Source organism: Symphalangus syndactylus, chromosome 5 (genome assembly GCF_028878055.3).
Source record: "Symphalangus syndactylus isolate Jambi chromosome 5, NHGRI_mSymSyn1-v2.1_pri, whole genome shotgun sequence".
NCBI classification, from domain to species: Eukaryota; Metazoa; Chordata; class Mammalia; order Primates; family Hylobatidae; genus Symphalangus; species Symphalangus syndactylus.
This window is the reverse complement of record NC_072427.2, coordinates 148,694,856-148,722,179: the sequence shown is the minus strand read 5'-3', so window position 1 is coordinate 148,722,179 and position 27,324 is coordinate 148,694,856. Positions and strand designations below refer to the sequence as shown.

At 47.4% G+C, this 27,324-nt stretch overlaps 1 long non-coding RNA gene across 1 annotated transcript in view; it reads right to left on the bottom strand.

Moving 5' to 3' along the window:
* The window catches only part of LOC134736685 (uncharacterized), a 68,631-nt gene extending 55,628 nt beyond the window's left edge, over positions 1–13,003 (bottom strand). The window contains exon 1 of the long non-coding RNA XR_010120907.1: positions 12,833–13,003. This is a non-coding gene — a long non-coding RNA (uncharacterized lncRNA). The remainder of the gene's footprint in view (positions 1–12,832) is intronic.
* Between the last annotated feature and the right edge of the window lie 14,321 nt (positions 13,004–27,324).

Here is a 27,324-nt window from a genome sequence, read left to right as displayed (position 1 = left end):
GGGGGCGCGGTAAGCCCACGGAGGGCTGACTCATCCTCGCGCCGCCCTGACTCACCCGCGGCCGCCCTGGGTGCCCCGTCCTGCCGCGCCCCCTCGCGGCCACGCACGGAAGTGCAGCCGGTGTGCCCAGCCCCGCCCGCGCCCTCCTCGGAGCAGCGAGAAAGCGCCAATCGGCGGCAACCCGGGAATCCAAGAAGGACATATGGGGTGCATTGGAGTATTTTTCCATTTTCTTGTAGATAACGATGTCTCGCTCTGTCGCCCAGACTGGAGCGCAGTGGCGCGATGTCGGCTCACTGCAACCTCCATGTCCCAGGCTCAAGTGATCCTCCTGCCTCTGCTTCCTGGGTAGCTGAGACCACAGGGGCGACTAATTGTTTCATTTTTTGTAAAGACCGGGTCTTGCGGTGTTGTCCAGGCTGGTCTGGAACTTCTGGCCTCAGCCCATCCTTCGGTCTCGGCTCCCAAAGTGCTAGGATTATAGGCATGAGCCACTGCCCCCGCGCCCACTTCTGCTTTTAAAAAATGAGTTTCTAGGGCCCTCTCCTGGTACCCCAAGCCAAGGCCGAGTGGGAACTGGAAGCTAGAACAGCCCAACTACCCCCAACTCCTCTGCAGAGGAGAGACCAGAAATAGCGCTTAGCTTCCAGGGAGATGGCGAGTGGCCTGGCCCTGCGCCTGGTCGGCAGGCCCTTGACAGCGGTGGCCTCCTCTGTCTTGCTCTCCATCCGATCCTGACTTGTAAGCCCCATTTGCCCACAGTAGTCCCACAACAGAAATGTACGAAATGAATGGATGGATAAGGGGCTCTGGGGTGCAAGGGAGAAGGAAGCAGGCAGAAAAGCCTTCCTCATCTCCTCCACTGTCATCCTCAAGGGACTAAGGTCCTGAATGTGAGTGCCCAGCAGATCCATGCCTGGCCCCAGCACCCTGACTCATAGCCCTCTGCCTGGGACAGTTACCCATTTCTCCTTCCTGGTGGAGCTGGGTCCTGAGACGGTGGCGAATTCACTGGCGTTGAACAGAGACTGGACTAACGAGGGTGACCAGCACTTACCCGGTGCCACCTACCATTGTGCTGAGCCTTTGCGCATGGTTTTGTATTTAATACACCTACCGTGGGCGGGAGGGGGCTGCTATTGTTGTGCCCATACTAGGAGAAGGGAGTGAAGACTTAAGGAATGGCATAAGGATCATTTGCATAGCTCTTGGTTATTTGAGCAACACATTCATTTAATTCCACAGCAATGTGGGGAGTGAGGGACTCTTCCCTGCTTTCCAGGTCAGCGATGGGAAAAACAAATGATTTGCTCAAGGCCACACAGCCCCAGTCCTCAAACACCAAGTTCTGGCCTTTTTCCATTTCCTGCCACTGCCACTCCACCTTTCCCCACCCCTAGGCAGCAAGAGTGACTCACTCTCTGAACTCACTCCACATGCCGGTTCCAGCACCCATGAGTAACCCTCCCTTTGGATAGCTTTGCACCAAGAGCAAACCTAAACAAACCCTCTGCTGGGAAGTGAACTCCTCCTTCTGTTTTGTTCCTGCTGTGTCTCCAGTTCCTAGAATGGCCAGCTCCTGGGACTCAATAGGTTTGCTGAGTGAACGAAACCTAGATCAAAGGACGCCAGGCAGGGCCTAACAGACCTCAGAAAGACTGGAGGGGAGGGAAGGGAAGGAGTGGGGGTGGGGGTCACTTCTGGTCCTAAACCTCCCCAGAAAGAAAAGAGATCCTTCCTAGCATTCCTTTAGTGGCCAGTCTTCATGCCTCATATCCTATGGGGTCAGAACATTCTTCCTCAAATCTAGCCTTGATCTTATGCTCACATTCCCCACACACCTTAGGAGCAGGAAGCGAGGTTGGTGTCCTCCTGGCTCCCCATGGCTGCTTCCAGAATTAAGCCCCACCCCCACCCCCACCCCACCCCCTCCTTATGAACATTCTTTAAGAAGCAGGGCACCCCGTTCCAGCGCTCTCTCCTTGTCACTGTCTTCCTCTGGCCTCCTGCTCACCCCCTCATTTCCCGAAGGCTCAGCCCCTGGCTCCCGGCTTGCTCTGTACCCACTCCTCTCATTATTCCAGGCAGCCTCCCTATCCGCGAGGGGGACCTGTCTGCCACCAGGTCCTCCTTGTTTCTTGTCCTCTTCTGCTCTGATGACCACTTCCTCCACCCCAGCCTCCCACTCCTGGGGCACATCCTGACCTTGTCGTTTACCTGAAACTGACCTACCTCCGGGGCCCTGGCTCCATCCCCCTCTCTGTCCACCTGTCCCCCAAGGCCATCCCTCCTATAGCTTCTCTTCTCACTTCAACCAGCAGAGAGACAAGTGTTCCTCATGAGAGCCACTCCTTTGCAGAATTCCCCCATTCCCTTCCCTCTCTCTCCCTCCCGTCATACTCTCTTGACAAAGCCTGGCCCCAGATGAACCGCTCCAGGCCACGCCAACAGCGCCCAGCATTGGTGGAGGAAACACAACCACCGGAGCAGACAACGGCACTGTCACTTCTTGTCGCCACCCTCCAGTGGGCTCCCAGTGGCACCAACAGACCTAAGATGTTTGTGAAGTCGGTTCTCGCCCACTCTCCGCTGTAGCCACCATGCACAGTCTCCAGCAGCCTACAACTCTTCTCCCCCAACCACGCCCCTGATTTCACCTGACACACTGCTCCCTTCGTGGGGAATGTAGAGTCATCAGACAAGAACTTTCTGAACTTCCTAAGGCCAAATTCACCACTTACATGAGACCATGCCTCCTATTTCTTTCCTGATAGCACAAAAGACGGGCCCCCAAAAGCCAGCCGTCCACAGGCGCCCTGGGCTCTCTCCTCTCATGCGTCCCCACTCTGCTGACTGCATCTTTACCCTCTCCCTGCCACATCTTCCCTTCAGCATCAAAACATGCATTTGGGGGCTGGGTGCAGTGGCTCACACCTGTCATCCCAGCAATTTGGGAGGCCAAGGCGGGCAGATCACCTGAGGTTAGATGTTCGAGACCAGCCTGACCAATGTGGGGAAATCTCATCTTTACTAAAAATACAAAAATTAGCTGGGCGTGGTGGCACTCGCCTGTAATCCCAGCTACTCGGGGGGCTGAGGCAGGAGAATTGCTTGAACCCAGGAGATGGAGGTTGCAGTGAGCCGAGATCGTGCTACTTCTCTACAGCCTGGGTGAAGAAGTGAGACTGTCTCAAAACAAAACAAAACAAACAAAAAACATGCATTTGGTAACATGGGCATCTTAAAAAGCCAAAATGATCACCCAAAGCTCCCTCCTTTCCACCTCCCCCTCACTCACGACTGCCCCATTTCTCTGCTGTCTTTCAGAGCCCAGCTTCTCCAGAGCTGCCTGCTCAGGAGGCCGCACTCCCTTACCTCCATTCTCTCTTGCCTGGCCTCTGCCGCTCCCTCCCGGCTGAAACTGCTCTTGTCCAAGTCACTAACAGCCTCTGCGCTGCCGAGCCCAGTGGGTGCCTCATCCTCTCCCCATCGTCCTTCACAGTGGACGCCTCCATTGTGGGCCACTCCCCGCTCGGTCAGCTCCTGGCACTGAGCCTCCTGCTTTTCCTCCCACTCTGTGCCTCCTCCACCCAACTCGAAGCATCAGGGGCTGGTCTCGGCCCCCTTCCTCTCCATTTGCAATCTGCCTAGGCCTAGGCCATCGCTTACCTTAGATACCATCCCCAGCACCTTGACTCCCAAAGTCTCTCTCCCGCACAGACTTCCACTCAGCTTAAGACTCATACCTGACTGCCTACTTGACCTCACCACTTGAAAGCCTCCAGGACCTTAAAACAGAGCCTCACTGTCCACCCGTCCCATCAGCAGGCCCACACCACGTGACAGGCCAGCCTAACTCTGACCCGGACCACAAAATACCCTTGCACTTTTCACTGCGCCCAATCTCTCCTCCACTCCAGCCACAGTGATTCTGGAATTTGTACCAAGTTCATGTATTTTATAATTTCTAAAACATTAATTAAAAATAAAAAAAACTTGAAAGCAGGGTATCAAAGAGATACCTGTACACCCAGGTTTATAGCAGCATTATTCACAACAGCCAAAAGATGGAACCTGCCGGGGCACGGTGGCTCACACCCATAATCCCAGCACTTTGGGAGGCCAAGGCAGGAGGATCGCCTGAGCCCAGGAGTTCAAGACCAGCCTGGGCAACATGGCAAGGCTCTGTCTGTACAAATTTTTTTTTTAATTTTAAAAATTAGCTTGGTGTGGTGGTACTTGCCTGTAGTCCCAGCTACTCGGGAGGCTGACGCAGGAGGATCACTTGAGCCCAGGAGGTTGAAGATGCAGTGAGCTATGTTTGTGCCACTGCACTCCAGCCTGGGCAACAGAGTGAAACTCTGCTGCAAAAACAAAACAAAACAAAACAAAAAAGGAACCTTCCCAGTGTCCATCAGCAGATGAGTGGATAAACAAAATGCTACATACAGTGGAATATTATTCAGCCTTAAAAAGGAAGGAAATTCTGACACATGCTATAACATGAATGAACAGTGAGGACATTATGCAAAGTGGAATAAGCCAAGGACAAGTACTGTATGATTCCACTCAGCGCTGTCAAGATCACAGAGTCAGAAGTAGAATGGCGGTTGCCAGGGGAGAGGAGAATGGGGGGTTATTGTTTAATGGGTTCAGAGTTTCAGCTTGGCAAGGTGCAAAGAGTTCTGGAAATAGGTTGCACTGCAGTGTGAATGCATTTAGCACAACTGAAATGTACCCTTAAAAATGGTTAAGATGAGGCCGGGCGTAGTGGCTCATGCCTGTAATCCTAGCACTTTGGGAGGCTGAGGCGGGTGGATCACCTGAAGTCAGGAGTTTGAGACCATCCTGACCAACCTGAAGAAACCCCATCTCTACTAAAAATACAAAATTAGCTGGGCGTGGTGGCACATGCCTGCAATCCCAGCTACTCAGGAGGCTGAGGCAGAAGAATCACTCAAACCCAGGAGGTGGATGTTGCCGTGAGCCGAGATCGCGCCATTGCACTGCAGCCTGAGCAACAAGAGCGAAACTCCGTCTCAAAAAAAAAAAATAGGTTAAGATGGTACATTTTATGTATTTTTTTTTTTTTTGCCATGATTAAAAAGAAAAACCCATAAATTAGCTCAAGTTTCTTCTCCCTTGCTTTTACTTTTTGGTTTTTTGAGAGGAAGTCTTGCTCTGTCGCCCAGGCTGCAGTGCAATGGCGGGGTTTCGGCTCACTCTGCCTCCCAGGTTCAAGTGATTCTCCTGCCTCAGCTTTCACCATGTCGGTCATGCTGGTCTCCAGCTCTTGACCTCAGGTGATCCACCTGCCTTGGCTTCCCAAAGTTCTGGGATTACAGGCGTAAGCCACTGGCCCAGCCTCTCCCTTGCTTTAAACTCCACGATGGTGTCCTGTTTCACTTGGAATAAAATCTGAATTACTGACCTGGCCTAGAAAGCCCTGCTGACTGTACCACCTGCCCAGCCAGGCCGGGCTGGCCCTCCCTGAAGACTGTCCCAGCTTCACCTTGAGCTAATATGCTGTTTCCTCGGACAGGCCTCCCCTAGCCAGTGTACCTGAAGGTTTCCCCACGGTCTCTTGCTGTGCCCTGTTCATTTCTTCTGGAGCACAGTTCCCAGGGTGTAGCTAGTGTTCCTAAACTAAACAAAAGCTGGTGTGTTTAGTGTCTATTTCCCACCCCCATGAATGCCATCACCACCTCCTCCAGGCATGAAGCTCCCTGAAGGCAGGAACCAAGGCTGTTTGGTCGCCAGACTATCCCCAGCACCCAGCACAGCTCTGGGCATGTCCTTGGTGCCTTCCACATCTTTGCTGATAGATGGGTGAGGCTCTCTCTCAGTGCAGCAACAGCGCAGAGTTGGACACTCCAGGAACTGAACCCCAGCCTCACCACTTCCTAGCTGTGTCACCTGGGCAGTCTTTAGCCTCTTTGAACTTCAGGCTCTTCATTGGTAAAATGGGGCTTGTATTAAATAACCTATATAAAGTGTTTGCCCCGGTCAACCAATTGGTCCCTAACATCACTGTATTCTACCCCTTCAAGAGGATACTACTACTTAGGCAAAATTCTGGACTTTTGGTGGGAGGAGACGGTCACATACACCTTTGAGAACTTGATTACAACTATAAACTACCTCTAGATAGAAGTATATACACTTAATCAGACATCTATATAAATTCTGAGGTTCACTGACCATAAAAAGTCCTATCATGGTTGCCAGGTTAAGAACCCTGAATATAAGGAAAGAAACGAAATTAATGCGGTTAAAGAACTGAAAGGTGGGTAGCCGTCAAGAACACGTGGAGAAGAATAGGAACGCCAGATCCAGGGGGTCCAAGGCTGGCTTCCCTAGTGCCACAGTGCCCTCTGGTGGTAGATCATAATTATTGCAGCGTACTCCGAGGCCAGAGGAAGAAATGGCGGACTCGGCAAATGCGTGAGTCCACTCTGTCTCCCCTCAAGCTTCCAGATGGCCTCTGTACACCCATCTGTCCTTCAATCATCTTCCCCACAGCCCATCTCTTAGGAATTTGATATCTCTTAAGGCAGTGAAATGTTTCTCAGAGTGAGGCCCAAGGACAGTTCACTCAACAGGTCCTCAAGTAGACAGTTTCAGAGGACAAAGTGATCAAGAATTTTGTTCCCCTACTTTTCACAGATCTGAAAAATGACAGAGATTATGGCTGTCACAGAAATATCATTATGTTCTAATAATGATTATGTTTTTAATAATTATTACAATCTTAAAATTGGCACAAGGGGTTTCCAGGACTGCTTGAATTACCTTGACTAATCCTTTTGTTGGCTTGTTTGTTTTTTGAAACAGGGTCTCACTCTGTTGCCCAGGCTGGAGTGCAGTGGCTCAATCTCAGCTCACTGCAGCCTCAACCTCCAGGACTCAAGAGATCCTCCCACCTCAGCCTCCCAGGTAGCTGGGACCATAGGCATGCACCACCATGCCTGGCTAATTTTATTTTTTGTGGGGACAAGGTCTCACTGTGTTTCCCAGGCTGGTCTCCAACTCTTGGGCTCAAGCAATCCTCCTACCTCAGCCTCCCAAAGTGCTAGGATTACAGGCGTGAGCCACCGCGCCCAGCAAGTGTCCTCTTTATGGCTGGCTAAACTCCTGATGTACAGACTGAAATGGCTTTCATGTGACTCAGGCTGCAGTCATGAAGGACACATTCCTTTCAACATGGTCATGTGGAAACAGGTAGCATGTACAAGGGAATGCTTCCCTGTCACTCCAACGCCCCACCCGACACACACACCATGAGCTACTCTGACCCTAGAGGGCAAAGGTGAACTGCATTTTGTTTTAATTTGGCATTTTTATTGAGATATAATTCACATAATTTAAAAGTCACCATTTTAGGCCAGGTGCAGTGATTCACGCCTGTAATCCCAGCACTTTGGGAGGCCGAGGTGGGCGGATCACGAGGTCAAGAAATAGAGACCATCCTGGCTAACACGGTGAAACCCCATCTCTACTAAAAATACAAAAAATTAGTTGGGCGTGGTGGCGGGCACCTGTAGTCCCAGCTACTTGGGAGGCTGAGGCAGGAGAATGGCGTGAACCCGGGAGGCAGAGCTTGCAGTAAGCCAAGATCACGCCACTGCACTCCAGCCTGGGCGACAGAGCAAGACTCTGTCTCAAAAAAAAAAAAAAAAAAGTCACCATTTTAAAGACCAGGCACAGTGGCTCACACCTGTAATACCAACACTTTGGGAGAACAAGGCAGGCAGATCGCTTGAGCTCAGGGGTTTGAGACCAGCCTGGACAACATGGCCAAACTCCATCTCTACAAAAAATAAAATAATTAGCCTGGTGTGGTGGTGTGCACCTGAAGTGGGAGGATCACTTGAGCCTGGGAGGTTGAGGCTGCAGTGAGCTCTGATTGTGCCACTGCACTCCAGCTTGAGCGAAAGAGTGAGACCATATTTAAAAAACAAAAACAAAAACAAAAAAACAGTTAGTCCAAATTCTCTCCCTATGCCTTCCCCTGGCAACTGCTAATCTATTTTCTGTCGCTATGGATTTGCCTATTCTGGACTTTTTATATAAATGGAATCATACGATATCTGACCGGCTTCTTAACAAAATGTTTTCAAGCTTCATGCATGTTGTAGTATGCAACAGAACTTCATTCCTCTTTACGGCTGAATAACATTCTATTGTATGGTTATGCCACATTTTGTTCATTCATTAATCACATCACTGGATGGACATTTGAATTACCTTGGCTAATTTTTTTTTTTTTTGAAGACACGTTCTCACTCTGTTGCCCAGGCTGGAGTGCAGTGGCGTGATCTTGGCTCTCTGCAGCCTCAACCTAGCAGGCTCAAGAGATCCTCCCGCCTCAGGCTCTCAAATAGCTGGGACTACACATGCCACATTTAGTCCATTCATTCATCACATTGCTTGATGGATGTTGGGGTTGTTACTACTTTTTGGTGTTATGAATAATGCTGCTGTGAACATGCATGTACAAGTCTTTGTGTGAATATATTTTCTCTTCTCTCAGATATATACCAACAAGTGCAATTGCTGAGTTATATGGTGATTCTATATTTAACCTTTTGAGGAGCTGCCAAACTGTATTCCACAGCAGCTGAATCACTTTACATTCCCACCACCAGTGTATGAGGGTTCCGATTTCTCTGTATTCACACCAACACTGGTTTTTTTTTTTTTTTGAGACGGAGTCTCGCTCTGTCGCCCAGGCTGGACTGCAGTGGCGCGATCTCAGCTCACTGCAACACTGCGAGCTCCGCCTCCCGGGTTCACCCCATTCTCCTGCCTCAGGCTCCCTAATAGCTGGGACTAAAGGTGCCCGCCACCACGCCTGGCTAATTTTTTGTATTTTTAGTAGAGACGGAGTTTCACTGTGTGTTAGCCAGGATGGTCTCGATCTCCTGACCTAGTGATCCGCCCGCCTCGGCTTCCGAAAGTGCTGGGATTACAGGCATGAGCCACTGCGCCCAGCCTGTTTTCTTTTTTTATTGTATAGCTATCCTAGTGGATGTGAAGGGATATCTCATTGTGGTTTTGATTTACATTTCCCTAATAACTAACGATGTTGACCATTCTCTCATGTGTTCATTAGCCATTTCTATATCTTCTTTGAAGCCTATTCAGATGCTTTGCTCATTTTTCAAATTGGGTTGTCTTGACTGTTGAGTTGTAAGAGTTCTTTGTATAGGCCGGGCGCGGTGGCTCACACCTGTAATCCCAGCACTTTGGGAGGCCAAGGTGGGTGGATCACCTGAGGTCAGGAGTTCAAGACCAGCCTGACCAATATGGTGAAACCCTGTCTCTACTAAAATAACAACAACAACAACAACAACAACAACAACATAGCCGAGCATGGTGGTGTGCACCTGCAGTCTCAGCTACTTGAGAGGCTGAGGCAGGAGAATCACTTGAACCCAGGAGGTGGAGGTTGCAATGAGCTGAGATTGCACCATTGCACTCCAGCCTGGGAGACACAGCGAGATTCCATCTCAAAAAAAATAGAGTTGTTTGCATATTCTGGATGTTAGGCTCTTATCAGATAGATATTTTGCAAATACAGTCTTCCATTCTGTGGATTGTCTTTTCACTGTCTTATTGGTATCCTTTAACCTACAATGTTTTAAATTTTAGTAAAGTTTGATTTCTCTTAATTTATTTTATTTTTTCTTTGATTCTTGTGCTCATTTCTAAGAAACCATTTCCTAATTCAAAATCATAGAGATTTTCACCTGTTTCCCCCTTTTTTTCTTCTGTTTTTTTTTTTTTTTTTTTTCTTTTTTGAGACGGAGTCTCGCTCGGTCGCCCAGGCTGGAGTGCAGTGGCACGATCTCGGCTCACTGCAAGCTCCGCCTCCTGGGTTCACGCCATTCTCCTGCCTCAGCCTCCCGATTAGCTGGGACTACAGGCGCCCGCCACCACGCCGGCTAATTTTTGTATTTTTAGTAGAGACAGGGTTTCACCGTGTTAGCCAGGATGGTCTCGATCTGACCTCGTGATCCGCCCGCCTCGGCCTCCCAAAGTGCTGGGATTACAGGCGTGAGCCACCGCGCCCGGCTGTTTTTTTTTTGAGACTGTCTCCTTCCACTGCCCAGGCTGGAGTACAATGGTGCGATGTCGGCTCACTGCAGCCTCAACCTCCCAGGCTCAAGTGCTCATCCCACCTCAGCCTCCCAAGTAGCACACCATCATGCCTGGCTAATTTTTTTTTATATTTTGTAGAGACAGGGTCTCACTATGTTGCCCAGGCTCCACCTATGTTTCCTTCTCAGACTTTTATAGTTTTAGCTCTTACATTTAGATTTTTTGATATATTTTAAGTTTTATGTATGGTATGATATTAGTTCAAATTCATTCTTTTGCATGTGGACATCAATTTGTTTCAGCATCATTTGTTGAAAAGGCTATTCTTTCCTCCACTGAATGGTTTTGGTAATGTTGGTAGAAGTCAATCGACCATAGATGTGTGGACTGGATTCTCTTCCATCGGTGTGTGGACTGGATTCTATTCTGTTGGTGTGTGGACTGGATTCTGTTCTGTTGGTGTGTGGACCGGATTCTATTCTGTTGGTGTGTGGACGGGATTCTCTTCCATCGGTGTGTGGACTGGATTCTATTCTGTTGGTGTGTGGACTGGATTCTGTTCTGTCGGTGTGTGGACTGGATTCTATTTCCATCGGTGTGTGGACTGGATTCTGTTCCGTTGGTGTGTGGACTGGATTCTATTCCGTCGGTGTGTGGAATGGATTCTGTTCTGTCAGTGTGTGGACTGGATTCTGTTCCGTTGGTGTGTGGACTGGATTCTATTCCAGTTGATGTGTGGACTGGATTCTGTTCCGTTGGTGTGTGGACTGGATTCTATTCCCGTTGGTGTGTGGACTGGATTCTGTTCCGTTGGTGTGTGGACTGGATTCTATTCCCGTTGGTGTGTAGACTGGATTCTATTCCCGTTGGTGTGTGGACTGGATTCTGTTCCGTTGGTGTGTGGACTGGATTCTATTCCAGTTGATGTGTGGACTGGATTCTGTTCCGTTGGTGTGTGGACTGGATTCTATTCCCGTTGGTGTGTAGACTGGATTCTATTCCCGTTGGTGTGTGGACTGGATTCTGTTCCGTTGGTGTGTGGACTGGATTCTATTCCCATCGGTGTGTGGACTGGATTCTATGCCCGTTGGTGTGTAGACTGGATTCTATTCCCGTTGGTGTGTGGACTGGGTTCTGTTCCGTCGGTGTGAGGACTGGATTCTATTCCGGTTGGTGTGTGGACTGGATTCTGTTCCGTTGGTGTGTGGACTGGATTCTCTTCCATCCGTGTGTGGACTGGATTCTGTTCTGTCAGTGTGTGGACTGGATTCTGTTCCATCCGTCTATTTATCTATCCTTATGCCAATATCACATCGTCTTGATTACAGTAGATTTGTAGTAAGTTTTGAAAAGTAGGAAGTATGAATCCTTCAACTGTGTTCTTTTTCAAGATTTTTTTTTTTATTTTAGGTCCCATGCAATTCTGTATGAATTTTAGGATTGGCATGTCCATTTCTGGGGCTTGGGGGGACAGTTTCAATAGGGATTGCATTGAATCTGTAGATAAATTTGGTATCAACATCTTAACAATATTAAGTTTTTAAACAATAAACATAGGCTGTCCTTTGATTTTATTTAGACCTTGTTTAATTTCTTTCAACAATATTTTTTGGTGTACAATTATTGCATTTCTTTGGTTAAATTTATTCCTGGCTGGGCGCAGTGGCTCATGCCTGTAATCCCAGCACATTTGGAGGCCGAGGCGGGCAGATCACAAAGTCAGGAGATCGAGACCATCGTGGCTAACACAGTGAAACCCTGTCTCTGCTAAAAATACAAAAAATTAGCCGGGCGTGGTGGCAGGCGCCTGTAGTCCCAGCTACTTGGGAGGCTGAGGCAGGAGAATGGTGTGAACCCGGGAGGCAGAGCTTGCAGTGAGCCAGGATGGTTCCACTGCACTCCAGCCTGGGCGACAGAGTGAGACTCCGTCTCAAAAAAATAATAATAAAAATAAAATAAAAAATAAAAAAATTTATTCCTAAGTATTCTATTCATTTTGATACCATTCTAAGCAGATGGTCTTCTTAATTTCATTTTCAGGTTATTCATTGCTAGTGCATAGAAATGCAACTGATTTTTGTATACAGAAGAGCCCGGAACTAGTAATGTAACTGATCTTGTGTCCTGCAACTCTGTTGAACTGGTTTATAGCTCTAATTATTTTTTGTAGATTCTAATTATTTTTATAGATTCCTTAGGGTTTTCTATATATAATATCACGTCATTTGCAAACAGAGATAGTTTTACTTCTTCCTTTCCATCACACAAGTTTTTTTAAATGCAGGATGACACTTTGTGACATTGACATGCTAACGAAGAGCATTCATCTAATTGCAAAGGGTTTGCTCAAGTAGTGTATCTTAGTGACACACCAGAACCTATGACTCAGGACCAGCATTTTACAACCTTAATGTTAGAAATAAAATACCAGGATTTCTTGAACTTAGAACTCTGGCACAGTTGCAACATCAACACTTTACTGTTTCCCAACATTTGAATTTTTTTTAGAAAGAAATCAAAAACATATTATTGAGTATATTTTAAAACCACTGAGATTAAAAGGTAAACGTCATGTTATGTATATTTTACCACAATAAAAAAGCAGTTGAAATTCAACATCAGAACATGAAGTACTTTCCAACAAAGCCGAGGGTTGGATAAGAAATCTATTTTCCACCGTCACCCAGGGTTAAAACAATCTTCCAAATTTTGAGTGTAGTGTACTTACAGATGTAGGTCCTGGTCGTGTGGCAAATCACCTTCCCTAAGAATGTCCACCACAGTTCTGAGTTCAAGTTTCATCAGCTTATCTAGGACCGTCTAACAGCCACAAAGCACTGGATGTCGTTCCCAAAGTCTGACACCAAGCTGAATATAAACAATCTAATGAAGATGACAGTGTCCTTCTCCTTGATTTAAAACAGAGACACTGTTGTTACTTTTTTCGTGTTTTAATACATTATTTTAAAATTTGAGACAAAAATTTTTTTGAGACAGGGTCTTGCTCTGATGCCCAGGCTGGAGTGCAGTGGTGTCATCATAGCTTACTGCAGCCTTGACCTCCCAGGCTCCAGCTATCCGACCACCTCAGCCTCTGCAGGCAACTGGGACCACAGGTGGTGTACCACCACACCAGCAGTGACAATTTTTTTTTTTTCCAAGACAGAGTCTCACTCTATCACCCAAGCTGGAGCGCAGTGGCATGATCTTGGCTCACTGCAACCTTCACCTCCTGGGTTCAAGTGGTTCTCCCACCTCAGCCTCTCAAGTGGCTGGGATTACAGGCACCCACCACCATGCCCGGCTAATTTTTGTATTTTTAGTAGAGACGGGGTTTTGCCATATTGGCCAGGCTGGTCACGAACTCCTGACCTCAAGTGGTCTGCCCACCTTGGCCTCCCAAAGCACACGGATTACAGGCATGACCCACTGGTGGCGCCTAGCTGACAATTTTTTAAGTTGACCCAAAATTTTGGCCCTTTGTGTGTGTTAAACACCCATTAAAATGGCCCACGAAAGCCCAAGTTTGAGACATTTATTTGATAGAAAGAGCACTGGGCGACCAGGCGTGGTGGCTCACACCTGTAATCCCAGCACTTTGGGAGGCCGAGATGGGTGGATCACCTGAGGTTAGGAGTTCGAGACCAGTCTGGCCAACATGGTGAAACCCTATCTCTACTAAAAATACAAAAAAATTAGCTGGGCGTGGTGGCAGGCGCCTGTAATCCCAGCCACTTGGGAGGCTGAGGCAGGAGAATTGCTTGAACCCAAGAGGTGGAGGTTGCAGTGAGCTGAGATCCTGCCATTGCACTCCAGCCTGGGTGACAGAGCAAGACTCTGAAAAAAAGAAAGAAAGAGAGAGAAAGGAAGGAAGGAAGGGAGGAAGGGAGGGAGGAAGGAAGGAAGGAAGGAAGGGAGGGAGGGAGGGAGGAAGGAAGGAAGGGAGGGAGGGAGGGAGGGAGGGAGGGAGGAAGGGAGGAAGGAAGGAAGGGAGGAAAGAAGGAAGGAAGGAAGGGAGGAAAGAAGGAAGGAAGGAAGGAAGGGAGGAAGGGAGGAAGGGAGGAAGGAAGGGAGGAAGGGAGGAAGGGAGGAAGGAAGGGAGGAAGGGAGGAAGGGAGGAAGGAAGGGAGGAAGGGAGGAAGGGAGGAAGGAAGGAGCGAGCGAGCACTGGGCCAGGTGTGGTGACTCAAGACTCAGTCAAAAAAGAAAGAGAGAGAGAGAGGAAGAGAGAAACAGAGAAAGGGAGAAAGAGAGAAAGAGAGAAAAGAAAGAGCGAGCACTGGGCCTGTAATCCCAACACTTTGGAAAGCCAAGGCAGGAGGATTGCTTGAGCCTAAGAGTTAAAGACAAGTCTGGGCAACACAGAGAGACCCATCTCTGTTAAAAAAAAAAAAAAAAAAAAAAAAAAGTTTAAAGAAAGCACTGAACTAAGAGCCAGGAGCTCTTAAATTCTAGTCCTGTTTTTGACCTTGGCTGTGTTAAGCAACCTTTATAAGCCAATGTTACTCATTTTCAAATGGAAAGATATTTGTTGCCCTGGCTTCCTCACAGGGCTTCTGTGACAAGCAAATGAGAAAATAGATGCACAAATGCTTTGTAACCTATAAGGCTTTGTGCAAATGTGTGAAATGAAATAATCTTTCCAAAGTCCACCTGTCCCTCTGGCTTCCCTTTCTCTTGGTTCCTTTATACATCACATATACGTTTCTGCTAGTTGCCAAACAACTGCTCCTCCCAGCTTCGCATTTATATATCTGCCACCACTTCGGGGAATAAACTCTGCTTGTCCCTGGTGAAGAAAGGGGCCAGGTCTCCTAATCCTGCTCTAACTCTTCCTGGAGTCTCTCTCTCCATCTCCTGGGCTCCTCCTCTAGTTACGCAGAGAGAACAGGGCTTCTGATCAGCTTAGAGCTGCCCGGTTCTCTCTCACTCAATGGACGTGGCCCCAGCCCTGACTGCAGAGATCTGTCCCTTCACTCCACTCAGCTCCTTGTCCCACCCTTCCAAGGAGCCCCACATCTGAGATTCCATAGACAAAGACTCTCCCCCCACCCCCGCTGCTGCAGGCTGGGAAGCTGGGAGGAGCTCTGAGCCAGAAAAGGGAGAGGACGGCCCCACCTTGCAGACTGCACCTTCCAGGAATGGATTTATGCTTCATTGTTGGTGGGAACCATAGAAACCACAGATGACCATGAGTCAGTAGATAATAAACAGGATTCTTTACAAACAGAGGTTGCCTGGGGCAACCCTGGGAAGGTGAGGCCCTGGATTTCGTGGTCTGGCCTCTGAGAACCTCCTAGCACCCCAGAACTCCCAGACAGAATATTAGGTAATGCCAACGAGCACAGATCAGTCATCTGCACAAGTAAGTCCTTCTGGGGTTCCTATTCCAGACGCCCTGGCACGCTGAGCTCCCCCATGCAAAGCTTCTTTCCACTCCTCAAACTCACCATGTGGTCTCTTGGCTCTTAGCTTTCCTACCCAAGCTCCCAGCTCCTTGAAATTCTCTTCCCTCTTCTTACTCACAAAATACCTATTCATTCTTCAGACCTCAGCTTAAATGTCAGGACTCTGGTATAAATGTTCCTGATCCCTGAAAGTGTCAGAAACCTCAGAAAAGAGGGCCAGGCATGGTGGCTCATGCCTGTAATCCCACCACTTTGGGAGGCCGAGGTGGGTGGATCACTTGAGGTCAGGAGTTCAAGCCCAGCCTGGCCAACATGGTGAAACCCTGTCTCTACTAAAAATACAAAAATTAGCTGGGCGTGGTGGCAGGCGCCTGTAATCCCAGCCACTTGGGAGGCTGAGGCAGGAGAATTGCTTGAACCCAGGAGGCAGAGGTTACAGTGAGCCGAGATCTCACCACTGCACTCCAGCCTGGGCGGGAGAGTGAGACCCCGGAAAAGATGAGATCTTACTTCTCCCTCACATAGTCTGAAGATGCAGCACTTCCCATGGAGTGCTGATGAAGTGCCGGGGTCCTAGGCTCCTTCCGGTGTGCCAGCCCTAGGGCAAGTCTCTCAGCCTCAAGGTCCAGGACTGCGACATCTGTCTAAACAGCAGGATGGAGACAGGACAGGATAGGAACGAAGTAGGAGAGGGGCCAAGGACTCAGGCTGGCTGGCGTCCTGCCAGCCTTTTGACATGAGTCACCCTTCCGCCACTTTATGAAAGAAAGGTAGGCCTCTTATTGGTGGTAGGCAATAGCAGGGTAGTGAAAACCGTTTCCTCACCACCGCCAAGGCAGGGAATAGAGGCTGCATTGTCCATAGAGAATTGTAAAAGAGTAACCAACCGGGCCGGGCGCGGTGGCTCACGCTTGTAATCCCAGCACTTTGGGAGGCCGAGGCGGGCGAATCACGAGGTCAGGAGATCGAGACCATGGTGAAACCCCGTCTCTACTAAAAATATAAAAAATTAGCCGGGCGTGGTGGCGGGCGCCTGTAGTCCCAGCTACTCAGAGAGGCTGAGGCAGGAGAATGGCGTGAACCCGGGAGGCGGAGCTTGCAGTGAGCCGAGATTGCGCCACTGAACTCCAGCCTGGGCGACAGAGCAAGACTCTGTCTCAAAAAAAAAAAAAAAAAAAAGAGTAACCAACCGAAAGTTCTTTGTTATCCCCTGGGCCAGCAATCCTAAACAATGTCAGTGATAAAACATTCCTCCCTGAAAAAGTATTTTATTGGTCTAAGTTCTAAATCTTAGACCAATAACTTGTTTTTATAACTTAGCATTTAAGTAACATTAAATAACATTAAGTAACATTAAATCTTAAGTTAATTAAGTTAATCTTAAGTTAATTAAGAATTAACTTGTTTTTATAACTTAGCATTTAAGTAACATTATCTCCTATGCAGAAATTAAAGCTGAAAACTCCAGTTATTCCATGGGCCCCCGACACCCGCAGACAGCTACGTGGGCTTCTTCCTTCTGGCTGGTCAGTGCCTCCGTTCCTGTGGAGCTGCTATGGAAGCAGGAGCTTGGGAGAGCCAGAGTGACACCATTTTACACTCAACTCCATCTTTTTGTTTTGTTTTGTTTTGTTTTTTAATTTAGAGACAGGGTCTCCCCATGTTTCCTGGCTGGTCTCAACTCCTGGTCTTAAGTAATCTTCCCGACTTGGCCTCCCAAAGTGCTGAGATTATAGGTATGAGCCACGGCACCCGGCCAATCAACTCCATCTTAAAACTAGAAAGGCACACACACAAAAAAACCTAGAAAGGCACATTCCTTGCTGGTCACAGCCTATAGTCATGGTGTGTTTATAGTTGAGGAAACAGTCTAAAGATGCCTACAAAGACACGCTCTGACAACAATGGAGAGTCCACATGTCCTGATACCCGTATCAACATATGCTCTGAAGGTAATCATAGTTATACCTTCATGTATTAATACTTACACACTAAAACGTCAAGGAGCGTTTTCTTTAAGTCAACAGAGTAATAAACTCTCTCATGCAGTCTGCTCACCCACATGTAGACGCAGCTTAGTTTAACCTTTACATCGACAAGACCCCTATACGAGAAAAACTTAAAACAAAGCCGGGGCAGTCCTCTGCTGGCTTTCTGAGGACGCCCTCCTGTGTAACAGAATAGCTTTCAATAAACTCTCTTCTTACTGCACTCTGTGACTCGCCTTGAATTATTTGCTGCACGAGATCCAAGAACCCTCTGGGCTCTGGATCAAGACCCTTTTTCCTACTAACAGAACCACATATCTCTGCCTTTCAAAGGTAGATTCAAAAGACACAATGATAGTGCCATGATTGCAAAGACAAAGGAATAACTTGAGTCATTTTCCTCTTATCTACTTGGACTTTCTATTTGTGTTAAAAATTTAAAACAGTGAAAAGGAGGCCGGGTGTGGTGGCTCACACCTGTAATCCCAGCACTTTGGGAGGCCACGTGGGAGGATAACTTGAGGCCAGGAGTTCAAGACCCACCTGGCCCACAGGGCGAAACCTTGTCTATACTAAAAATACAAAAATTAGCTGGGTGTGGTGGCACGTGCCTGTAATCCCAACTACTTGGGAGGTTGAGGCATGAGACCTACTTAAACCCAGGAGGCAGGGGTTTCAGTGAGCTGAGATTGTACTCCAGCCTGGGTGACAGAGTGAGACTCTGTCAAAAAAAAAAAAAAAAAAAAAAAAAAGCAGTGAAATGGAAGGCAAATTACAAGTTGTAATATTTTTGTTTTATGAGGACCAGTATGAAAACTTCAATTCATGATTATTGCTGAAAATAACTTTTGTAGAGGAAGGGGGTGTTAAGAAATAATCCATGCTGGTCAGGTGCGGTGTGTCATGCCTGTAATCCCAGCACTATGGGAGGCCAGGCAGGTGACTCTCTTGAGCACAACAAGAACCTGTCTCTACAAACAATCATAATAGTAACCCATGCCACATAGAACACTTCAGGCACCACACAACCTCTCAACTTTCCCAAATTTTAAGATAGAATGCTTGCAGCGTAAAAGCTCCATGGCCCTGAAGAAAGGATGCTTCATAACATCGGTTTGAGTTGAACCAACGAGTGGATAAAGAAAATGTGATATATATTAGGGAGTTGGAGACCATGATTCTAAGTGAAGTAACTCAGGAATGGAAAACCAAACATCATATGTTCTCACTTATAAGTGGGAGCTAAGCTATGAGGACGCAAAGGCATAAGAATGATATGATGGACTTTGGGGACTCAGGGGAAAGGGTGGGAGAGGGTGAGGGATAAAAGACTACTCGCCGGGTACAGTGTACACTGCTCGGGTGATGAGTGCACCAAAATCTCAGAAACCACCACTAAAGAACTTATCCAGGTAACCAAACACCACCTGTTCCCCCAAAACTATTGAAATAAAATTAAAAAAAATAAGTAATACTAATATCGGTGTGGGCGAGTCTTCATTTAATGAAATCACCACAAACCTCTTGTAGGTCTTCGTGTCTTCTCTGTCCTATATATATTTTTGTAAAGGGCAAAATGTGAAGTTAAGAAGATGTGTTGGGATGTTGTGGGCTCAGATAGGGTGAAGCAGGAGTAGGGACAGTATTAACTTTCCATACCCCCAAAGCTCCCCAGGAATACTTGAGTGCTGAGGGAGAGTCAGTAGTAAATACTGATAGTGATGGCACCTTACGTCATGCATGTGATAAGCTCGAGGCAGAGCTCCATGCCTTGTCTATCTTGAAGACCATCATGATTCTTAAAAGTACCCGGACCACACCGATCTCCTGTGAAGCTCAAGGCAGATCTGCCGCACAGCAGCTTCTGAGCCCTCACACGGAGCCCAGGGCCAGGCTGTCCGCCACCCTGGCAGGACTGCTCTTCTCCGAATATTTTGCACAACTTCAAGAAGGGGGAAGTGAGGCCAGGTGCAGTGGCTCACGCCTGTAATCCCAGCACTTTGGGAGGCTGAGGCAGGCGGATCACGAGGTCAGGAGTTCGAGACCAGCCTGACCAACATGGTGAAACCCTGTGTCTACTAAAAATACAAAAATTAGTCGGGCGTGGGCAGTGGGCACCTGTAATCCCAGCTACTCAGAAGGCTGAGGCAGGAAAATTGCTTGAACCCAGGAGGTGGAGGTTGCAGTGAGCCGAGATCGCACCTACTGCACTCCAGCCTGGGCAACAGAGCGAGACTCTGTCTCCAAAAAAAAAAAAGAAGGGGGAAGTGAAAAGTTTCACATTTACTTTCAATAGATGAACATTGCCTCTTCCAGTTAAACGAACATATATCAAAGGCACTTTAGTGTTCTATATTTACTAAGACTTGTAGGAAAAAAATCTTCATTCCCTTTTGCTCCCAATTATTGAATGATGGAAAGTCACATTTTTTTTTTTTTTTTTTTTTTTTTTTTGAGACAGGGTCTCACTCTGTCACCCAGGCTGGAGTGCAGTGGCATGATCTTGACTCACTGCAACCTCCACCTCCCAGGCTCAAGCGATCCTTCCACCTCCACCCCCCAAGTAGCTGGGACTACAGGCGGGAGCCACCACACCCGGCTAATTTTTGTTTTTTTATAGAGGGTTTTCACCATGTTGTCCAGGCTGGTCTCAAACTCCTGGCTTCAAGTGATCCACCTGCCTCGGTCTCCCAAAGTGCTGGGATTACAAGCGTCAGCCACTGAGCCTACCTCAGTCATTAAAAAAATTTTTTTTACATGTCTCCAATTTGCTATCATTTATCAATCACTTCTCTGCTCATTTATTTATTCCTACCATGTTCTTAGATTAACTTACCAGAGATATGATTCTACTGTAAATAATGCATCGAACAATGATCATGAATACATCTTTTGGAAACCTCCGACTTCCTAGTGATATATCTTCTTGTTAATTTGCTCTGCACCCTAATTATTCTAGCAATAAATAATTATTCATCCACTGATACACTCGGTTATATCATAAACATAAACAATACTTACAATAGATCAGGTAATGTTCTAACTAAGTACTTTATATATTAACTCATTTGGTCCTTACCACAACCATATGACGTAGACACAAATATTATGAAGATTCTGTGGCACAAAGAGGTTAAATAATCTGTCTAAGACCACACAGCCTGTAAGCAGCAAAACCAATATTCAGACCAAGGCTGCCTAAATCCACACGTGAGCCAAACCCCCGCACATATTGCCTCTCTTTGAAAAAATTTGGGGGTACAGAGGTAGCTCTGTCCATCTCACTGGGGAAGAGTACAATCTCAATTAAATTTTTCTTTTTAAATTGAATATATATTTAAGATATATTTCTGCCATCCTGGACAGCACAGTGAAACTTTGTCTCTACAAAAAATACAAAAATTATCCAGATGCAGTGGCAGGTGCCTGTGGTCCCAGGTACCTGGGAGGCTGAGGTGAGAGGATCACTTGAGTCCAGGGAGGTCAAGGCTACAGTGAGCCATGATCACACCACTGCATTCCAGCCTGGGCAACAGAGCAAGACCCTGTCTCAAAAAAAAAAAAAAAAAAAAATATATATATATATATATTTCTGTTTTAATTATATATCAATAATTCTAGTGATACGCAGAAAGAATGTGAGAGACCAAATGGGGCAAAATATCAGTAATTGTAGGTAAAGGGTATACAAAGGGTCATTATATTATCCTTGCAAATTTCTAAAACTTTGAATTTTTTAAATAAACAGTTAAAATTAAAGGGAATTATTTCATCTTAAATGTTAACATTAATAATATGCTAAGTGTTACATTTTAAAATATAAGAAAAGATTTTAGATTCAAAAATATACAAAGATGTATGCAGTTTTTCAAAATGCTATTGATGGTAGTAATAGATCCAAAGTTTGAAGGCAAAACAGTCTTTTTTTCTTTTTTTTTTTTTTGAGATGGTGTCTCGCTGTGTTGCCCAGGCTGGAGTGCAGTGGCGTGATCTGGGCTCACTGCAACCTCCGCCTCCCAGGTTCAAGCGATTCTCCTGTCTCATCCTCCAGGGTAACTGGGATTACAGGTGCACACCACCACGCCCAGCTAATTTTTTGTATTTTAGTAGAGATGGGGTTTCACTGTGTTGCCCAGGCTGGTCATGAACCCCTGAGCTCAGGCAATCCACCTGCCTCGGCCTCCCAAAGTGATAGGATTACAGGCGTGAGCTACCCGCAGTTTTAAGGAACATACCTGCTTTTATCTCATTGGCCAGATCTTGCTACGTAGTCACTTGTATCCACTCCCCACAGGTTAGTTCCAGGAAATCAGATTCTAAGATGGGGATATGAATGTAAGAGGTTGATTTGGAAGTCTCTTGAATTTGACCCTTGTGGAGAAATGAAGGAGGATTAGGCAGTAAGAGAATGATGCAGTAGCCACAGGCAGCTCTGCAGCTAGGATGGCCCTGCAGAGTTGCCCCCAACTGGAACAAGGGGCCCCGACTTTAATACTTCCACATCAGCCAGCCAGTGGATACAGGCAGCCCCAGGAAAGGGAGCAGAACCTTGGGTGAAGCAGTTCTTCAGCTGAAGCAATCACTGGGAGAGGAGACACAGCTGAAGCTGTCAACAGTCTCCACTACATTCTCATTTTACAGACAAGGAAGTTGAGGTATATAGCAATCAGCTGCGTGTGGTGGTTGTAATCCCAGCACTTTGGGAGGCCAAGGTGGGTGGATCACTTGAGGTCAGGAGTTCGAGACCAGCCTGGCCAACAATGTGAAATTCTGTCTCTACTAAAAATACAAAAATTAACCAGGCGTGGGGGCACGTGCCTGTACTCCCAGCAGCTCGGGGGGCTGCAGCAGAAGGATCACGTGAGCCCGGGAGACTGACATTGCAGTGAACCGAGATCACGCCACTGCACTCCATCCCGGGAAACAAAGCAAGACCCTGTCTCAAAAAAAAAAAAAAAAAAAAAAAGAGTATAGCAATTAAATAACTTTCCCAAGATCACAGAGCTGGTAAATGGTTGTATCCATTCTCCAACACCACATTAGTGCTGCATAACAAGCACCCAAAAATGTCTACTAACAGGCTAATAACAATAAAAATGTACTTTTGCACATGAATCAATTAGGTTGGCTAAGTCATTCTCCTGATTTGGTCCAAGTTAGTAAGATTTCGGCTGGGCTCCCTCGTGCGTTTGTGGCTATGGGTCAGCTTTCCTCTGCCTGGTCTAGGATGGCCTTAGCTAGGATGACGTACTCTCCTGCACGTGGTCTCTTGTGCTCCTGAACTTGTTCCTCATCATGGTGGGAAGCTTCCGAGACAATGAATGTGGACAAAGCCTGTGGAGCTCCAAGACTAGAACGAGTCCATCATCACTTCTACCACATTCTATTGGCCAAAGCAAATCACAAGGCCAAGCGCAGTCAGTGCGGAAGGATCTTACCAAATGGCATAGACACTCAGAGACGTGAAAAAGGGACAAGCAACCATAGTGATGGAGCCCGAATGCAAACTCCAGAGACCTCACTCCTAGAGGTCTTACTCCACAGTCATCTCTTTAATTAGTATCTATGTCAAGTTCCACCTAACCTGGCACTGTGAAAGAGCAAGGTCCTGCTTTTAAGGAGTTTACGGCCTAGATAAGGAGACGAGACATCCACCACGAAAGTTTGGTAACAAGAAAGGGCCAACGTAAGAGGGGCAAATGCAGCAGGAATCAGGGGCAGAGGAGGTACTGTGGACCACGTTGGTCCAGGAGGGTCTGGGCAGGGATTAATTCAGGTCTTGGAGAATGTGCAGACTTGAGTCAGATGGTAAGGAGGGATTCATACCCGCAGCTCCTCCTCCTCCTTCTCCCCCTGGTACTGATGGAGGGAAAGGAAGGAAAAGAGACAGACTGCACGGCCTGTGAAGAAAGTAGTTTTCTTTCTTTCTTTCTTTCTTTCTTTTTTAATTTTTTGAGACGGAGTCTTGCTCTGGGTCACCCAGGCTGGAGTGCAGTGGCGCGATCTCAGCTCACTGCAACCTCCACCTCCCGGATTCAAGTGATTCTCCTGCCTCAGCCTCCTGAGTAGCTGAGACTACAGGTGCATGCCACCATGCCCAGCTAATTTTTTGTATTTTTTTTTTTTTTTGAGATGGAGTCTTGCTCTGTTGCCCAGATTGAAGTGCAGTGGCACGATCTCGGCTCACTGCAAGCTCCACCTCCTGGGTTCACGACATTCTCCTGCCTCAGCCTCCCGAGTAGCTGGGATTACAGGCGCCCGCCACCACGCCCGGCCAATTTTTTGTATTTTTGGTAGAGACGGGGTTTCACCGTGTTAGCCAGGATGGTCTCGATCTCCTGTCCTCGTGATCTGCCTGCCTCAGCCTCCCAAAGTGCTGGGATTACAGGCATGAGCCACCGCGCCCGGCCTGAGGAAAGCAGTTTTCTAAATCCCCTCTCTGTTGTCTCCTCAGCCCCTTAGGGTTTCCTTTTATCTGCCTTGGCCATGCATTGAGAGCCCAGCATGCCGAGGACAACCATATTTCGTTGTTACATGGATTTACTATCCTCCTTTTGAGGACGTGGGTGAAACATCTTTGTTTTAGTGAGCAGAAGGGCAGACAAGATTACCAAAGGGAGGACAAGAGTAGATGGCTCCATAAAGGAAAGGGAATGGAGCCATGGGAGGGAGAAGATCAGGAAGAGGGGTTGGAAGGAGACAGAAGAGGGAGCAGGAGAGGAGAGGACTGAATAGATACTATGAGGAAGAATATTTTGGGAAGAGAGGAGTGAAGATGCTTGTTAGGAAACGATGCTGTGTAATGAGCAACAGAGCCCTGGGCTCGGGCTCCAGCCAGCAGCCTTCAGTAAAGACCAGCCCTGACCAGCAGCCTTCAGTAAATACTTCTCAAATCTTTAGGAGTTAGATTTCTTGTGTCTTCAAATGCTGAGATGACCTTCTGGGCTGAAACAAAGCAGTCAGTTTTATCTGGTTTCCTTTCCATACACTAGGCTTACCTAGAGCAACTTGTTTATTTTCCTATTGGATAGTAGTTAAAGGTGCCAGCTTAGGAATGAGACAATTGTGTTTAAATCCTGACTTTTTCTCTTGCTAACTTTGTCATCTTGAACATGTCGTATAACCTCTCTGAGCCTGTATCCTCCCCTGTGATAGGAGTATGATAGTATCCACCTCACAGGATTTTTGTGAGGATTAAATAAAATAAAACATATAAACTATGTGCCTTGCACATAATTATTGCTTTAATAAGCTAGCTCTGGCTGGGCGCAGTGGCTCATGCCTGTAATCTGAGCACTTTGGGAGGCCAACTCAGGAGGATCCCTTGAGGCCAGGAATTCAAGACAAACCTGGGCAGAGAGGGAGACCCCCTTCCCTACAAAAAATTAAAAATTAGCCAGGTGTGGTGGCACACCCCTGTGGTCTCAGCTACTTGGGAGGCTGAGGTGGGAGGATCACTTGAGCCCAGGAGGTTGAGGCTGCAGTGAGCCATGATTGCACCACTGTACTCCAGCCTGGATGACAGAGCAAGACCCTGTCTCTTAAATAAATAAATAAATAAATAAATAAATAAATAAATGTTAGCTATTGTTATTATTGTGATGATCCAATGATTCCAAAATGTAGTTATTTCATCCTCATTTTATATATAGACAAATCAATATATAGATATAGACAAATCAAATCCAGCTGCCCCCAAAGCCTGATGAAGGGTTTCCCTATGAACCAAGACCCTGGCATGAGACGAGATGGCTCCAAGCCTCTGGGCCCTGCACAGTGCATTTGTACTCGAAAAACAACAAACCAACAAGTGCAGGAGCAGTAAGGGAGGCAGAGATCCGTAACTGAAGGTCATTTAGGCAGGCAGAAATGATTAATGCAAAATTAAGGTAGAAACCGACACACAATGCGCCGGGCGCGGTGGCTCACGCCTCTAATCCCAGCACTTTGGAAGGCTGAGGCGGGTGGATCACAAGGTCAGGAGATCGACACCATCCTGGCTAACATGGTGAAACCCCGTCTCTACTAAAAAATAGAAAAAATTAGCCGGGCATGGTGGCAGGCGCCTGTAGTCCCAGCTACTTGGGAGGCTGAGGCAGGAGAATGGCATGAACTTGGGAGGCAGAGCTTGCAGTGAGCCAAGATCGTGCTGCTGCACTCCAGCCTGGGTGACAGAGCAAGACTCCGCTCAAAAAAAAAAAAAAAAAAAAGAAACCGACACAAAATGGATGCAAATTCAGAGGCAGACATCTGTCCTACATACTCACAGTGGTCTCCTGTTTGGCAGCTGGTGGCTCGACCAAATGTCCGCTCTAAAGCCTTGTTAGGTATAGGAATTGAGCCAGCTTTTCCACATCCTGGCTTTGTGACCTTGGTGAAGCTATTTTACCTCTGAGATTCAGTCTTGCACCAACTAAGTAGGATGATACCGGTAGCATCTGCCTCTTGGATTGTTGTAAGGAGAAACGGATTGATGTCTTCTGAGCATCCCACTCAGTGTCTGGTGCACAGGGTGGTTCCTCAGACCTTGTTGTCTGCCCATATGAACACAAACTGAGAACATAGTCTCTGAAGGAAGGCAAAAGGATCCAGGGCTTCTAAACCTGCTAAAACGACTGAACTGTGGTTCAGTTATCCAAAGAGGGGTTCATGATACAGAGAAGCATATTCCCCAGAGTACGAGGAAATTAAATTTAAGCTGGAGGTATTTGGGTCAGAGATGAGAAAGAACTTCCTGAAAGTCAGGGTTGTCAAATTAAATTGGTAATGATGATTTAAGACTGTTGTGCTGCTAGCGTCTACTCTAACAGGAGAATACCAGCTCATCTGCCTGGGTTAGGCAAGGTGTGCCATAATGACATGGACCCAGACAGTCAGCCACCCTGGGCAAATGGGCCTCAAAATACATGTGCCCCAAGTGAGGGCTGGCTGTGACCCTGGACTAAGTGACAAGGGCAACAGAGCTAGTAGAAGTTGGCCAAGGGGAAGGGCTGTTCTAGCTTTGAAGACATTTGCAAGGGTTGACCCAGAGCCTTAAACTGCCTAGGTGCATGGATGTTTGAGTCATCCTCAGGTGGAAGAAACCTAAGAGGACCCAGTGTCAGCGCAGACCTGAGGGAGGAAATCAAATGACCACTGGAAGGAAGGGGCTTGAAGGAAGTGACCCCACTCACTGAGCAGAGCCACTTGAACAAAGGCATTGACCCTGGAAGAAGCATTGCTGGAGGTGTTGGGCACAGGCAGGAGCCATCCGCGAAGGACATTAGCCTGCGATCCTGTGTGGGTGGAAGTGTTGGACTACAGACCACTCGGGGCCCACCTGACCCAGGAAGGCCAGGCCTTGGAAGCTTGTCCGCTCCTGCCTACAAAGACCGACAATGCAGTGAGGTTTCATTGCATTCCCAGGGGAGGCCACTAGGGGAAACTATGGCTGTCGGGTGCCATGTGGCAAAGACAGAAGGCCAAGAAATAAAATGGCTCCGGACATCTTTCACTTTGGATATGCCCTTGTCATTTCTGAAGGCCTGAGCAGCCTGGAAAGAGAGAAGGATTGGGAACATTTCCACAGCTGGGAAATTCGGTGCCATGGCCTCAACGTCACCTGCTAAGGAACCTGCTGGGGCTCCTGAGCCACAAAGGCCCTATAGGTCTGGTTAAGATTCCACAGCCCTTGGCTTGGTACGGTCGCTCACGCCTGTAATCCTAGCACTTTGGGAGGCCAACGCGGGCAGATCACGAGGTCAAGAGAACAAGACCATCCTGGCCAACACGGTGAAACCCCGTCTCTACTAAAAATACAAAAATTTAGCTGGGCGTGGTGGCGC